The 18,165-nt window shown below is 34.7% G+C and overlaps 1 non-coding gene and 1 pseudogene across 1 annotated transcript; both read left to right on the top strand.

Annotated features, from left to right (window-relative positions):
* The first annotated feature begins 13,042 nt into the window (after window positions 1-13,042).
* Window positions 13,043-13,143, top strand: LOC128042681 (small nucleolar RNA R71; annotated as a pseudogene).
* A 4,713-nt stretch (window positions 13,144-17,856) lies between these two features.
* On the top strand, window positions 17,857-17,962 carry LOC128042637 (small nucleolar RNA R71). Its single transcript, XR_008198152.1, has one exon. It is a non-coding gene; the product is annotated as a small nucleolar RNA R71 (small nucleolar RNA).
* Window positions 17,963-18,165: the final 203 nt, after the last annotated feature.

Below are 18,165 nucleotides of genomic sequence, written 5' to 3'. Positions count from 1 at the left end.
AAACTATAGCAAAGAGTTCATTTTCAATTACCGTATAATTGATCTTGGCTCATATCAAAGTTCTGTTTGCATAGTAGATAGGATGACAGACTTTGTTCCTTTTTCGACCCATCACAGCTCCAACAGCAAAATCGCTCACATCACACATCAACTCAAAAGCATGTTCCAATCAGGTGTTATAATTATTGGGGTTGAAATTAACCAATTTTTCAAATTTTCAAAAGCTTTTAAACATGTTTTGTTAAAATTAAAAACATCTTTTTTCTAAAAGCATACATAAAGGCTTAAATTTTTTTTAAAAATCCTTTATAAATCTACAATAAAAACTGGCATGGCCCAAAAAGCTTCTAACACCTTTCACACTAACTGGAGGCGGTAATATTTCAATTATGTCCACATTTGCTTTATCCACTTCGATTCCCTTCTTAGAAATTTTATGCCCTAAGACAATTCCCTCATTAACCATTAAATGGCACTTCTCCCAATTAAGGATGAGATTCGTCTCCTCACATCTTTTGAGCACCTTATCCAAATTATTAAAACAAACATTGCAAGTATTACCAAAAACAGAGAAATTATCCATGAAAACTTTAACATAAATTTCAACTATATCAGTGAAAATTGTCATCATAAATCTCTAAAATGTGGCATGTGCATTTCATAAGCTGAAAGGCATTCACCTAAAAGCAAATGTACCATATGGACAGGTAAAAGTAGTTAGCTACAACTATTTGGTTGTATCCCAAATATCCATCTAAAAAGCAATAAAATTCGTTACCTGCCAGTCGATCTAGCATTTAATCCATAAAAGATAAAGGAAAATGATCCTTATGAGTGGCTTTGTTCAACTTTCTATATTTAATATAGATTCTCCAACCCGTGACAATTCTCGTCGAGATTAACTCGTTTCGCTTATTCTCAACAATTGTGATCCCACCTTTCTTGGGTATGCATTGCACCGGACTTACCCAAGAACTATCTAAGATGGGGTAAAAAATTCATGCATCTAACCGTTTAATTAGCTCCTTCTGAACTACTTCTTTCATGATAGGGTTAAGTCTCCTTTGCCCATCAATCTTACCTTTTTCAGCTTCCTCTAAAATGATTTTATGTATACAAAAGGAAAGACTTATACCTCGTATGTCAGTTATGGTCCAACCAATTGCCTTTTTAAACTTCTTTAAAACAACAATCAATTGCTCCTTTTGATGTTCTGTCAAGTTCGCTAAAATAATCACAGTCAATGTAGAATTATCACCGAGATAAACATATTTTAATTGAGATGGAAGTACCTTTAGTTCGAGTTTAGGTGGTTCCTCGATTGATGACTTGGGTTGCACAATTTTTTAAACTTCCAACTCTATTGGTTCAAACCGTGGTGGTTGAATATAACTCATCGGATTGGCTTTCATCAAAGCCAAACCTTTGTTACCTTTTTCATCTTCGAATGGTTCAGAAGCTAAGGTGTTTTCCAAAAGGTCTTCCTTAGAATTGCTTCCCATAGAAACTAAGGTTTCTAATTCCTCCATTACCGAACAAACTTCCATTGAATCGGGAAATTTCATTGCCTTCAGAATGTTAAACATTACCTTATCATCTTAAACTCGCATCGTGAGTTTACCTTTTTGCACATCTATCAACATTCTTCCCGTGGCTAGGAAAAGTCTCCCCAAGATGATCGGAACTTCTTTGTTTGCTTCAAAATCCAAAATCACTAGGAAAAATAAATTTATTGACTCTTACCAAAACATCCTCAATCTTTCCTTCAGGATATGCTAATGATCGTTCTGTAAGTTAAAGTGTTATAGTAGTGGGTCTTACTTCTCTTATTCCCAACAACTTGAAAATGGATTTGGGCATCAAGTTGATGCTTGCTCCTAAGTCACCTAAAGCCTTACCGCAATATGATTCACCAATGTTTCAAGGCATCGTAAAGCTTCTAGGATCCTTCAATTTCAGAGGTATCTTGTTCTGTAAAAACGCACTACACTCATTCGTCAAAGCGAAAATCTCATACTCACTAAGCCGTTTGTTCTTGGATAAGATATCCTTCATAAACTTCACGTAATTAGGCATTTGTTCTAAAGCCTCTACCAACGGTATATTGATATGTAGCTACTTTAGAACATCCAAAAACTTAAATTGTACCTCTTGTTTTTGTTTGTTCTACTGAAGTCTTTGATGATATGAAACTCTAGGTTGATATGGACAACTTTTCTAAGGAGGTGAATTTGTAAAAGAGGGTGTTAGCTTTTTAAAATTCATTAGTTTAGGGTTTAACTGTTGGTTGAATTTTCTATGGTAGGAACTTCAACTGTTGGTTGACTTTCCTCCTTTCCAGTAGGCTCATCTCAACCACAACCTTCTTAGGTTCCAAAATCTTACCACTTTGTAGTTCTACCACTTTCCAATGCTCCTTACCCAAATTTCTTAGATTTTCTATGTCGCTCGGTGGAACGACAGAATTGTGCAAGTGTACATAATCGTAACAAGTAATAAAGTGACGAGTAAATGTCGAGTTATCGTACCCACAGATACTGTGAAAAGAATTATTTATGAATGCAATTTAAAACACTTTGGTGAAGAAAAATATTTTGATTTAAAAAGGTGATTAGAAACTAGGATTTTAACTAACTAAAAAATATAAAATAAAAGTTTCAATGCACAATTTCAAAAGATGATTTTAATCAAGTTGACATAATTGTTTAGATTAATTACATTTCTTAACTTAGAATTATTAAACTCATGTTCATGTTGTTACAAATAAATTCACAAAACTCGGTAATTCACTAACTTATGAACATACTCACTTGCCAAAATCCATTTATCTCTTAACTATATCTCTATGTCAATTCAATCGGTTAAACAAATTTTAATAAGCAAATGTGTTAATGCGCATACATACTTATGAAATCAAAATAATCTCTTGTACATATCTCTATGCCAATTTAAAAAATAAATTCAATTTTCATAAGCAAGTAAAAGATTACGTGAGGTAACAATGATCTACCGTGAAATAGTTTAATTACAATAATCTTGCAAGTTATGTAAGGCTAATGTATCGTTAGATACCGTTGCTAATTTAACCCTCAGCTACCTTAGATGATTAAACATGCACTGATAAAGTATCATGTCAATTAACTACAATTTCAATCCGTTTAAATAATTAATTCATTAGTTACCTTACAATTGTAATGCTAGAATAAATTAGTCATGATTTTACTTAATCAAACATCTTACCAAGGCCTATAACAACATAAGCACAATTTTATTAACTCAAGTAGACAAAATGCAATCAACCTAGCACGAATTAAATTTTAAAAATATTAATTAAATTAAAAATATCAAAATTAGAAATATTCATAGACATGTTCATAACAACAACAATAAAATTAAAAGGATAAGGAACAAGAATCAAATCTGGTGTTTCTCCGAGGCTTGACTAGTTTGCTCCGCTCCTCCTTCTCCACTTGTTCTTGTTGAATTGAGGCTTCCATAAATACTTGAATGCTGCTCCAAATAGAGGCTAAAGGACTCTTTTTCAATAGGCGAAATCGGCGAGGGAATGGGGAATAAAATGAAGAACAATAAAGAGAGAAAAGTCAGAGAGAAGTGAAGAATGAATGGTTTTCATATGTGTTTGAAGTGAGCAGCTAAGGGGGTATTTATTGGTATAGAAGGTTGCTAAATATAGAAAAAATCAGCAACCATAGATTCCCATCATGGCTGGCCACACATGTGGCAAGTTTGAAGGTTTCAAACTTGCTATTTTAAGGTAGGGGATAATCTAAAAAGGCATAAAGAGTGGAGGGGTTTGAATGAAAATTGAAGGAGTCTTCAAGGGCTATTTTGCAAGCCAAATAATCAGCCAAACAAGCTGATTGGGTCAGTATGTGGGACGGTTTTGGGTTGCCCAGTGCTCGGTTGGATCGGTTTTCTCGGTTCAGCTCAATTAGGCCCTTTTTCATAATTAATTAACAACAATTTATTTAACCCAATTAAATCGGATTAAAATTAAAATTAATTATATTATGAATTAATATAATTAATTTTGACCATCTTTGCCTGAAGATATAACTCACCTTGATGCTTCAAAATTGCTTCTTGGTTTTGTGCTTCTAGTAGTGTTTGTCGAGCCGTTTTTCGCCATTTGTGCGAATCTGTCAAAAATAATCAAAATTTGTTATAAAATGAATTAAAATTCAACATGTTAATAATTTAAGTAAAATTTAATTATTTTATAATAATTATATATTTTTCAACAAGAATTTTACCGAAATGCATGAATTTGAATTAAAAAGGGAATGAAAAAGTGTGTATATTTTCGTGTTTCCACACCCCCAAACTTAATTCATTCCTCATCCTGAGTAATGCAAAAATTTGAAAAGAATTTCTCGAAAACACCTTTAAAAAATGCTTTCAAAACAATATTCTTCCCAAAATTATGATTTTAGTATACTTATGCTCAAGAACAAGATTTTGATATTTATGCTACTTATGTATACATATCATTCAAATTAATCTCAATTATTCTTCTGATAGCAAAAATAGACTAAATGTTTTCTCAATAAAGACATGTTAAATTCCTACCAATTTGATTTTATTCCCTTATTAAAAATTAAGTTGCAATTATTAAGTTTAATTTATGCCTTCATATGTTGAACATAGCAATTTCTCTCTACTAATGTAGGTAGCATAGAAACCTGAATCAATAAGTCTTTAAAAAGGTTGTAACGTGGCCAGGCTAGGGGTAGGTAAAAGATAGATAAATTTAGGTTAAAAAACCCTAGTCTCAGCTTGAATTGGACCATCGAAATAACTACCTTTGTTACACCAACATGTTTTGCTTTCACATGCTCTTTTGTACATATATTTCTTTTGAGTACATATTCTCTCTTTTTTTCTTTTTCACGAGCATTTTGCTGTATGTACTACAATTTTTTTGAGCATTTGATACTTCTTTTCAACTCCCCCAAAATTATTTTTAAAGAATATTTTGAATAGTACTGAGTCTATTGTTTGGGACAATTTAAAGATAATTAAGAGAGAAGTGATGGCTAAATATTGCAAGGGTTCAAATAAAATTAGGCCATATAGTCTCAAAGTTGGGTTTCAAGGGATAAATTTTCATCAAGTTTGGCTTTGAATGGCTCAAACGGTCCAAACAAAAGTTGCCTAAATCATTTTCAACATTCCATGCTTCCTAGGATTTCGCCTCAAGAAACTACTTAGTGAATTCTAGAAACGTAAACTTTCATGCATGCCTAACTTTCCTAAGGAACTAAAAATTTTATGGTATGATTGCATGCTTTAAAAATACATTTATGTCATAATTCAGCTAACATAACAATTATTGAAATAATCAAACTTTATTTGTACAGAAGTTTAGCATACTTAACAAAATTTTAAATTTTTGAACAAAATATATCCTAACCATAATTAAAAGAAAAAATTGTTCTGAGAGGAAATAATTTTAATTTTTTGGTCCCCCCACTTAAGATGAACAATGTTCTCATTGTTAAAAGTGAATATATACTATACACCAGGTAGGATTCTAGAAAAGAGGAGGTGAGTCAATTTGACTGCTTAAGTACCCAACTCTTTCTAAATCCAATCCTAGACATGTATATATATCTATTGTCACACTTTGTACTTTGCAACTTGTTCATTTTTATTTATGATTTCCACATCTTGTTTTATAATGAAAAAATAAAAAATTCCTAATAAAACCTAATCCTAAAATATTAAATAACCTAAGAACAAAAATAAAATAAAGTCAAGATCTCCCCTTTTCATTTATTTGGAGATCCCCCCGAATTCGACCCATCTTTTGCTCCATTGTCTTTGTTTTTGCATCAATCGCTTCGCTCCCTCTTCGATAGTTGACTCCATGGTTCAAATATAAAATCTAAAAACTCAGGCACAAAAATAAACAGGTCATTGAATATTTTCATAAGAGCACTTCTCATTGAGTTGTCCCGTATTTTTTAATATCTCCAGTAAGCTTGTTGTTGCCACAACATATGTTGCATCATGTCCATGAACTTGGACAGTACATCTCAAAGATCTGGGCGAGGTGATTGAGTCCTCAACATTGAAGTTACGACGTCAGGTTTGGTTACTAGTTCTATTGGTTCTGCCTTATCAGGGATTTCAGCTGATTGCATCGGTTTGATCTCTGTGAAATCGGGATCCTCACTTTCTTCAACTTGTTGCTATAGAACAGAGTCTCCGGCTATTCGGTAGAGGTCCCAATTTGTGATTGTGCCCTGGCTATAACCTGTCTTCTTTACGTTTGCAAGAATTTTAGCTTTCAAGCACAAAATTGTTATCATAAAGGGAAAGTAAGCTGGTCCAGAACGTGTAGTGGCACAATTCCGCATTTCTCTCAAGATGATTTTTCCCGCATCAATGGTCTTTCTAGTTAAAATCAAGTATAATAAAACCATTCATTCTAATGAAATTGTAGTCCCATGTGAAATAGGCATAAGGCTGAATCGAATGAAATAGAACCATACCTTCACTGCGACAAGTGTGAATTCCTTACTTTGACACAGTCCACTTAGAACCTAGAACTGTAAGTTCCTCAAGAATTTCTTGTAGATTTTCAGACTCAATATTTCTCATCAAGGAAGAATATTCGTCGTCTTCGAAATCAGGTAATTTAAAGAATTCATTGATAGCGTTTGAGGTTATTGGTACCTTGATTCCTCGAACGGAAACTTCTGTTAATTCGTTTGAGGTCAAATTTACATAAAATTCACGAACTAACTCCTCACCTGCACTAGGTCTTTTCTCACAAAATAATTCTCAATGGAGAGCTTCAACAATTTGTCAAATGCGCGCCATGAAATAAATATAGTTGCTTTCTTTCAGCATAAAGCCTTTTTCTTGGTGCATCTGTTGACTCTTAAAAACACTTTCATATCTCGCATTGGCTTCTTCACAGTGGAATTTATTTTGTGATTCGTCAATTTGGGCACGAGTTCTTTTGCGAGACATGATTAACCTGATCATAAGATAGAACAAATATTTTCTCAAAAATTTAATTAGTATAAAATATTAATAATTCAATAAATTGGAAAATTAAATAATAAAATAAAATTGAAATTTAGGAGAAAAATTTGTCTTACCACCTTTATATAAAAATTAAAAACTCAAAAAAAATATAAATCAAAAGAGGTCAATTTAGGACGGTTGTAGGGTTATTGGCTAAATGTGGGGTGGAAGTGTTGTGCAAGGCTACGCACGTTACAAGGAAGGTATGGCAGCAGCGCACCTTGGCATGAGTAGATACGCGAGCAGCAGGCAGGCAACATTGTCAAGTGAGCCTCAAGACTGGCGCACGCGAGCTAGAGCTGGGGACGGCACAATGCGTGTGGAGCAGGGCGTGCAAGGCAGTAGTGGCACGCGATGGAGGTAGGTGCGTACGGTAGTAGCAACGTGCAGGGTGAGCTGCTGGCCAGGGGTGCCAAGTGTGTGGGCTGCTGGCCGAATGGGGCTACTAGGCGGTGCTATTGCTGGTGGTTTTGGATGCTAGGATTGATGGTCGATCGGGTGAATGAAGGTTGGTTTGATGAGTGATGAATGATGGAGAAGGTTGGTGGAATTTATGGGAAAAAGGGTAATAGTTAACAATTTAATAGGTAAAATATTCTAAGTTCTAATTCTACACAAAGTTAACAACAATTAATAATTAATATAATGAATATTAAATTATTATTTGCTATTAATCTATTCAAAAACTATAAAATACGATCAAATTTAAACTAATCCTAATTCTATGCAAAGTTGATAATAATTTTTATATATTATAATAAATATAATTATATACTAGTTATTATCATCTTATTTATTAAATCAAATTAAAAACATTTATTCTAGATGCCTTTAGAAAATATTTACAAAAAGAGACATCTAATTTTAATATTTACAAAAAACAACCAAATTTTGAAAATAATTCAATTAAGTACCTAGGCGTAAGGAAAATTTGAAATTAAGTTGCAATTAAGACTTAGATCAAAATTGACCCTTTTATTTGAAAAACTAAAAATTAAATTTTCCATTTATAGAATAATTTCTCGGAAGATTATGTTAAAATCAATTCTCAGGAAAGATTGGAGGGGTAACAAGCAGTCCCGCTTAAGTTCCAATCTCCTAGACAGAGTTTTTTTAAACATACAAATCCCAAAAATATACCCTAAATCATTTATTTAAAAAGAAAAACAAGAAAAATTAAATATCTGATAAAATGAATGAGATTTGATCCCGTTTAATTTTATCTCCCCAGTAATGTTTTAAGCACTGAGCATTAACTCAAAAATTACCTCCCTTACTTTGAAGTTCGACAACTCCGTATAGATAAACTTGGTAAATCGTAAATGGACCAGACCAACGTGATTTTAACTTACCTAGAAAGAACCTTGATTTGGAATTGAATAACAAGACTTGCTGACCTGCTTCAAATTCTCGAACTCAAATGTGTTTGTCATGCCATCTCTTAAGTTTTTCCTTGAGTAATTTGGCATTCTCATATGAGAACACTCGGAATTCTTCTAACTCGTTGAGTTGAAGCATTCATTTCTATTTAGCAAGCTTAAGATCCAAGTTAAGTTGTTGGAGATCCCAGTAAGCTTTGTGCTCTAACTCCAAGGGCAGATGACAAGTTTTCCCAAAGACCAACCTATTGGGTGACATCCCTAAAGATGTCTTGTATGTTGTCCTATAGGCCCATAAAGCATTATCCAGTCCTTTGGACCAATCTCATGGTTCAAGCAAACTACCTTCTCGAGTATGCCTTTGATCTCTTTGTTTGTCAGTTCAGCTTGCCCATACGTCTACGGATGGTAAGCTGTGGCAACCTTGTGCTTCACTCCATGTTTTTCGAGTAACCATTTTAACCATTTGTTCACAAAATGGGACCTTTCATCACTGATGAAAGCTTTTGGGGTTCCAAACCTTATGAACACATGCTTCTGCAAAATCATCATCACAACCTTAGCATTGTTCATCGGATATACCTCGACCTCAACCCATTTAGACAAGTAGTCTATTGCTACCAATATGTACTTGTGACCAAAAGACGGAGGGAAAAGACTGAGAAAGTCAATACCCAAAACATCAAATAACTCTACCTCAATGATGTTTGTGAGGGGCATCTCATTTCTATTGGTGACGTTTTAAACCCTTTAACATCGATCACAGGTCTTTATGTAAGCATACGCGTCTTTGAATAGTGTTGGCCAAAAGAATCCAGCTTGCAATACCTTGGCCACAGTACGTGTACCTCCGAAGTGTCCCCCACTCGAAGCTGAGTGGCAATGATATAAAATCTTATTTACTTCATTTTCCGCCACGCATCTCCTGATCATTTGATCTGCACACTTTTTAAACAAGTATGGTTCTTCCCAGAAATAGTACTTCACATAATGAAAAAACTTTTTCTTTTGATGATACGTCTTATCAATTAGTATCAAACCACAAGCTAAATAGTTAGCAATATCAGCAAACTAAGGGGTACTATGGACATGATTTACCTTCAATAAGTGTTCATCTGGAAATGTCTCATGAATAGGTATAAGTGGAGAATTCCTTACGGCTCCAATCTAGACAAGTGGTCTGCTACTTGATTTTCTTCTCCCTTTCGATCTTGAATTTCTAGATCGAACTCTTGAAGTAGAAGTACCCATCAGATCAGTATTGGCTTAGCGTCTTTCTTGACAAGTAAATGCTTAATTACCGAATGGTCCGTATAGACATTCACTTTGGTACCTATAAGATAAGATCGAAACTTGTCAAAAGAAAACACAATAGCAAGTAACTCTTTCTCTATTACAGTATAATTTAGTTGAGCTCCTGTCAGAGTCTGACTTGCATAGTAGATAGGATGAACAACTTTGTTCCTTCACTGGCCCATGACAGCTCCTATCATGAAGTCACTTGCATCACACATCATTTCAAATGGCAAATCCCAGGTTGGTGTGACGATTATGGGTGCTGAAACTAATCAACTCTTCAAATCGTTGAAAGCTCTTAAACACTCTTCATCAAATTTGAACATCATGTCCTTCTCCAATAATTTGCATAAGGGTTTAGCAATTTGGAAAAGTCCTTGATAAATTTTTGATAGAAACTGGTATGGCCCAAAAAGCTCCTAACACTCTTTATAGATGTTAGAGGTAGGAGTTTCTCAATAACATCTACCTTTGCTTTATTTACCTCGATTCCATGTCTCGTTATCCGATGCCCTAGAATAATACCTTCTCATACCATAAAATGGCACTTTCCCCAATTGAGTACGAGGTTTGTTTCTTCTCATCGCCTTAGTAACTTGGCTAGATTGGCTAAGGAATCATCAGATGTATTTCTGAATACTGAAAAATCATCCATAAAGACTTCCAAGTATTTCTCAGCCATGTCAATAAAAATAGACATTATACATCTTTAAAATGTAGCGGGTGCATTACATAAACCAAATGGCATGCATCTAAATGCAAATGTACCATACAGGCAAGTGAATGTTATCTTCTATTGATCTTTCAGTACTACTATAATCTGATTATACCCCGAGTATCCATCAAGAAAATAGTAATAGTCTCACCCCGCGAGTCTATCCAGCATCTAGTCCAAAAACGGCAAAGGAAAGTGATCTTTCGTAATCGCCATGTTCAGCCTTTAGTAATCGATAAAAATTCTCCATCCTGTAACCATTCTAGCTGATACCAACTCGTTATTTTCATTTTCTACGATCGTAATACCTCTTTTCTTTGGCCCGCACTAAACTGGACTTACCCACAAACTATCTAAAATGGGGTAAATTATACTCGCATCTAATCGCTTGAAAATTTCTTTCTTTACCATGTCCTTCATGATGGGGTTCAGTCATCGTTGTCCATCAATTGTCCCTTTCTCGCCATCTTCCAAGATGATCTTTTGCATGCATACAAACGGACTAACGCCACTAATATCGGTTATGGTCCATCCGATAGCCTTCTTGAATTGTTTCAATACTAGGATGAGTTTCCCTTCTTGCTTAACGGTTAATGCCGCTGAAACAATCACTGACAAAGTAAAAGCGTTACCTAAATAAACATATTTTAAATGAGAGGGAAGTACCTTCGGTTCTAATTTAGGTGGCTCCTCGATTAACACTTTTGGTTGGGTATAATCTCTATTCTCTAACTCCAAAGATTCAATGTCGTATTGCGGATTAAATCTACTTTGATTAGCTTCTAGCAAAGCTAAGTATTCATCCTCCTCTTCATCACTTGGAGAGCCTAATGTCAAAATTTGTTCCCAATGGGTCCTCTACATAGCTTAGTTTCTTTTCCATGATTAATTCCTTTAAATCAAACACTGCAGGATAATTATTAATTGCGTTAAGAAATCACATAGACTTGGAAACATTAAATGTTACCTGGTCGTCCTAAACATACATAGTAAGCTCGCCCTTCTGCACATCAATAAGGGTCCTTCCAGTTGCTAGGAAAGGCCTTCCTAGGATGATTGGCACTTCTTTGTCTACTTCAAAGTCTAGAATAACAAAGTGAGCAAGAAAAATAAATTTGTCTACACATACCAATATGTCCTCAATTTTTCCTTCTGGATATGCTAAGAATCGATCTGCTAATTGAAGTGTAATCGTAGTAGGTCTAAATTTACCTATCCCCATAACTTCACATATCCCCAACTTCCTAAATATTGACATGGGCATCAAGTTGATACTCGCACCCAAATCACATAGTGTCTTACCACAATATGTTGCTCCAATGTTGCAAGGTATGGTCAAACATCCAGGATCCTTCAACTTTGGGGGTAGTTTGTCTTGAATATATGCACTGCATTCCTTTGTCAAGGCTACTGTCTCAAATTCTCCAAGTCTTCATTTTTTTGACAGGATATCCTTAATGAATCTGGCGTAGCTTGGCATTTTTTCAAGTGCTTCAACCAACGGAATGTTGATATGAAATTGCTTAACTACGTCTAGGAAATTCTTGAATTGAACTTTCTACTTCTGAAGTCTTTGAGGGTAGGGTGGTGGAGGCTTCTTTACTAAAACTAGTTGATTCGTCTTCTATGGCAATTCTGCATCTAACGAAGTTGTTAGTTTATCAGAATTAGCTGATTCAGAAGTTACCTTATCGGATTTTTTAGATTTAGATTTCCGTGAAACTGAAATTTCAACACTCAGTTGAACTTCCTCTAAGTCTTGAGCATCAGCTGACTCCTCTTCAACTTCGACGATGTTGGACTCTAATGTCTTTTCGCTCCTCAATGTCAACGCTTTACAATGCTCCTCCCCAAGATTCCTCAAATTCTCCATAACACTAGGTAAAGCACCTTGTGGTCAGTTTCTGAGTTCAGTTGCAAGCTGACCCATTTGGTTTTCCAGGTTTTTCAATGTAGCTGTTTTGCTTTGGATTAAGGCATCATTCTTGGCTCTATATGCCTTCAACAAGTTCTCTAAGCCATTGGATGGTTCAACTTGAGGTTGTTTATGAACTTGTTAGGTAAAAATAGGTGGCTGGGTCAGTCTAGGAAGGGTCCAAACCCCTGGTTACTCCAGTAGAGATTAGGGTGGTTTTGCCGCGATGAAATATAGGAATTGGATTGTAGTCATTGCCTTCCTCAGTTTTAGTTCTAGTTGCCCATGTAATACATGAATTCTGGGTCTGATGGACATTCTTCAAATAGATTTCCTTCCCCACAATAGACACAGGCTACATTTTCAAATTGATTCGGTGGCTGTGCTGCAAAACTATTAAACCCATTAGTGGTAAAAATTTTAAACATTGAGGAAATCAAGAATACTTGAGATGCGAGTGAAGTGAGAGGGTCTACTTCATGTATTCCAACGACTCATCTTCCTGACGCTACTTAATTGGTTGGCCATTGATAATTGTTGCTGGTAATCCTCTCAATGATTTCATAAGCCTCATTATAAGACTTAGAAATGAGAGCACCATTAGCAGAAGCGTCCACTACCATCCTCGTGTGAACATTGAGACCATTATAAAAAGTCTCAAGTTGGATGTAATGTGGGATTCTATAATGAGGGCACTTCTATAATAATTCTTTGTACCTTTTCCATGCCTCATACTCATCATCCATTTGTTAGAAAGTAGTGATCTCGTTCCTAAACTTAGCATTCTTGCTAGGCGAAAAATACTTCATGAAGAATCTTTCTGCTAACTCTTGCCATGTGGAAATTGAATTTGGTGGCAATGAGTTTAACCAGGCTCGAGCTCTGTCCCTTAGTAAATATAGGAACAACTTCAATCGTAGTGCATCTTCAGGTACTTCGGCTAACTTGAAATAATCTCTCACCTCAATGAACAGTCTTAAGTGCAGGTGAGGATCTTCGGTAGGCATTCCACTGAATCGGCCCACTGCCTGAAGCATCTGGAACATTATTGGATTCAGCTCGAACTATTGTGCCTTGATTTCAAGTCTCCTAATACCTGGATTAAGATCATGAAATACTGGCACGGCATACTATCTTAAAGCTCTATCCCTATCACCAGCAATAAGGATAGGATTTTGAGCAGGGCTTGCTCTGTTTCCTTGATTCAAATTTTTAAAGTTTGTCTCTTCGATCCTTCTTTGACTTGCTTGTCTTTTCATTGTCAAAAAGTTCTTTCAATCTCAGGGTCTACAGGGAGTAAATCGATGATTCGATCAATACTCAAAAGCACCTGAAACAAACACAGAAAAATTAATTAAGTTAAAATTAAACAGAAAAATAAACCAAAATGCAAAATTAACAAATTCACAAATAATGACTTTTAAAACAGTCCCTAGCAACGGTACCAAAAACTTGGAATGACGGAAACGTGCAAGTGTACACAATCACAACAAGTAATAAAGTGACAAGTAAATGTCAAGTTATCGTACCCACAAGGACTGTGAAAAGAATTATTTATGAATGCAATTTAAAACACTTTGGTGAAGAAAAATATTTTGATTTGAGGAGGTGATTAAAAACTAGGATTTTAACTAAGTAAAAATATAAAATAAAAGTTCAACTACACGATTTCAAAAGATGATTTTAATCAAGATGACATAATTGTGTTAGATTAATTACATTTCTTAACTTAGACTTATTAAACTCATGTTCATGTTGTTACGACTAAATTCACAGCAACTCGATAATTTGCTAACTTATGAACATACTCACCTACAAAAATCCATTTATCTCTTGACTATATCTCTATGTCAATTCAACCGATTAAACAAATTTTAATAAGCAAATGTGTTAATGCACATACATACTTTTGAAATCAAAAGAATCCATTGTACATATCTCTATGCCAATTCAAACAATCAATTCAATTTTCATAAGCAAGTAAAAGATTACGTGAGGTAACAATGTATTTCTACCTTGAAATAGTTTAATCACAATAATTTTGCAAGTTATGCAAGGCTAATGTATCCTTAGATACCATTGTTAATTTAACCCTCAACTACCTTAGATGATTAAACATGCACTGATTAAGTATCGTGTCATTTAATTACAATTTCAATCCGTTTAAATAATTAATTCATTAGTTACCTTACAATTGTAATGCTAGAATAACTTGGTCATGGTTTTACTTAATCAAAATATCTTACCGAGGCCTATAACAACACAAACACAATTTTAATAACTCAAATAGACGAAATGCAGTCAACCTAACACGAATTAAAATTAGGCCATATTAATTAAATTAAACATATCAACATCACAAATATTCATAAACATGTTCATAACAACAACAATAAAATTAAAAGGAGAAGGAACAAGAATCAAATCTGGTGTTTCTCCGAGGCTTGACTAGTTTGCTTCGCTCCTCCTTCTCCTCTTGTTCTTGTTGAACTGAGGCTTCCACAAACACTTGAATGCTGCTCCAAATGGAGGTTGAAGGAATCTTTTTCAAGAGGAGAAATTGGCAAGGGAATGAGGAAGAAAATGAAGAACAATGAAGAGGGAAAAGTGAGAGAGAAGAGAAGAATGAATGTGATAGAGGGTTGCGCGCGGACCAAGATCGAGTTGTCAAGTCACGGGAAACTCCTATGAACACGCTAAATGCTTGGATCTAAAACGAAACAGAAAATTAAACTTAGAATCAATTAGATCTGAAACGAAAATACCCAAACAATAAATGATCAGCCAAGAATCAAAAACACTTATGAATAACTATTCTTGGAAGCCAAGAACACGAAATTGAATTCAAGAGAGACTCCAAATAGCCAAATCTGAAAAGAATAACACCAAAAACAACAAATTAAATTCAAAGTCCAGCAAAACGAATTGAATCAGAGTTAGGATGATAGGACGGCAAGATCAATTAAAAAAGATTACTAAGGAACGTTTCTTGCTGCCAAGAAGGGTGCCGATTAGATTCTTGAAGAGTATAATGGCTGTAAACACAACAAAGAGATCAAAACAAGTTAATCAATAGATCGGCACGAGCAAAAAAATTTAAAGAGAAATAAACAACAAGCAAAATAAAGAAAAGTCCTAAGAAGCCTTAAAATCGATAAAGATTTCACAACTCCCTTCAAACGGCTCTAATCTCCCCTCCAATGTGGAACAATGGCAAGAAGAAGGCTGAAGATGGCTCCTACAATCAAAAAGATTGTTAAAACTACTTCTAAAGAAAACTCAAGAGAAAATTCTTGGAGAAACTCAAAGAGAATTTTCACTCAAAAAAATCTGACTTTAATGTATATTCAATGTAATTTTCATAAGGGTGGCCGGCCAAGCCTTAATATAAGCCTCATAACTATTTTCCAAACCCTATTAGGAAATCTAAAAAAAAACCTAATTACTAATTTCAAGGGGCAATTCGGCCAAGGCTTTTAATGGAAATTTGCTCAATTTGAATTTTTTACATAGGAATTAAATCATAAAGTCTAAAAATTAAAACTAGGTATTTAAAATTTTACAAATTGGGCCACTTTGATAATTTGGCCTGATTTTCAACTAAGTCTAATTTAAATTCCTTGATTGGGCTTGGAACGTCTTATTGGGCCTTGCCTTCAAGAACTTGGGCTTGTAATCCGTTTTCTACCAAAATTGGTTCGTTGATGCTCGTAACTGAGATCCAATGCGCCTTAGCTGCAAGATTCGGTTTCTTGGACCAAGATTTCCAAGATTTGAAATCTTGATTTTCTTGATTTTTGAAATCGCTCAAAATAGCAAAATTGGACCAAGATTCGGTTTCTTGATTTTCTTGAAAACAAGAAAGTGAATCTTGATTTTCTTTTTCCTTCGTATACACATCTAAGGCCTTGCTAATAAATTCTTGAATAGTTCCATTTAGTTTTGAACGCATTTGCCTGGCCTTTGACCTCGTTATTGGGCCTTGTGGTAATTCGAGCCCATCATGTTCTTGAGCTTGAGTTGGGCCTTTGTGACTCGTATCAGAATGGTTTTTAGATGTGTTTGAAGTGAGCAGCCAAGAGGGGTATTTATAGGTTGAGAAGGCCGCTAAAAATATAAAAAATAAGTAGCCATAACATCCCCCCATGGTCGGCCACACATGTGGCAAGTTTGAAGGTCTCAAACTTGTTATTTTAAGCTAAGGGCAAATTTAGAAAGGCATAAATAGTGGAGGGTTTTTGAATGCAATTTGAAGGATTCTTCAAGGGCTATTTGCAAGCCAAATAACCAGCCAAAAAGGCTGGTTTGGTCAGCATGTATGACGGTTTTGGGCTACCCAGTGCTCGGTTGTATCAGTTTTCTCAGTTCAGCTCAACTGGGCCCCTTTTCATAATTAATTAACAACAATTTATTTAACTCAATTAAATTGTATTAAAATTAAAAATAATTATATTATGAATTAATATTCATAATTTTGACCGTCTTCGGCTAAAAATATAATTCGTCTTGATGCTTCAAAATTGCTTCTCGGTTTTGTGCTTCTAATAGTATCTGCCGAGCCGTTTTCGCCCTTTGTGCAAACCTGTCGAAAATAATCAAAATTAATCAAAATTTATTATAAAATGAATTAAAATTAAACATGTTAATAATTTAAGTACAATTTAATTATTTTATGATAATTATATATTTTTCAACAAGAATTTTACCGAAACTGCATGAATTTGAGTTAAAAAGAGCATGAAAAAGTGTATATATTTCGTCTTTCCACTTGGTAAGGCTCCTTGTGGTCTACTACGAAGCTCAGTAGGTAACTAACCATCTGGTTCTCCAGATTTTTCATTGTTGCTGCTTGACTTCGGATCAAAGCGTTGTTTTTCGCCATGTTTCAACAAGTCCTCTAAATTATTTGATGAATCGGTTTGAGGTGGTTTTGAGGCTTTTTGATTAAACCCTTGGACTTGGTTGGGTCTATGTTGCATTTGATTATTGTTTGGTCCATTTCATTGATTACTCCAAGAAAAGTTCGGATGGTTCCGTTATGATGGATTGTAAAAGTTGGACTGTGGTCCTTGTCCATTTCTATTTTGATACTAGTTCCTTAAATATTACATTGATTTGGGATTTGAAAGGCAATTCTCGAAAGAATGACCATCCCCACAGTATACACAAGAAACTACATTACATTGGCTTGGTGATTGAGCTGTAAAATTTTTCAAATCATTAGTGGGAAACTGTTTAACGTAGTGGAAATAGAAGATACTTGAGTAAAGAGTGAGATTAGTGCGTCCACTTCATGCACTCCGGCTACTCATCTTCCTGAAACTGCTCGATTTGTCAGCCATTGGTAGTTATTGCTTACGATCCTTTCAGTGATCTCATAAACCTTGTTATAAGACTTAGACAAAATCGTAGCATTTGCAAAAGCATCCACCATTAATGTTGTATGTGTGTTGAGACAGTTATAAAACATCTCCAATTGTATACAATAAGGAATCTCATGATGAGGACAATTATGAAGTAATTCCTTGGATCTTTCCCATGCCTCGTACAAAGATTTGTCATCCAATTGTTGGAAAGTTGTTATCTCATTATGCAACTTTGTATTCTTATTTGATGGAAAGTATTTTACCAAAAACCTTTCTGCTAATTCTTTCCAAGTAGATATTGAACTTGGTGGAAATGAATTAAGCCTTGCTCGTGCTCGATCTCGCAATGAGTACGGAAACAGTTTCAACCTCAGTGCATCTTCAGTCACACCAGCTAACTTAAATGAATGACTCACCTCCATAAACAAATGAATC

The sequence above is a fragment of the Gossypium raimondii genome, chromosome 7, assembly GCF_025698545.1.
Source record: "Gossypium raimondii isolate GPD5lz chromosome 7, ASM2569854v1, whole genome shotgun sequence".
Classification (NCBI taxonomy): domain Eukaryota; kingdom Viridiplantae; phylum Streptophyta; class Magnoliopsida; order Malvales; family Malvaceae; genus Gossypium; species Gossypium raimondii.
This window is presented reverse-complemented; position numbering and strand designations above follow the sequence as displayed.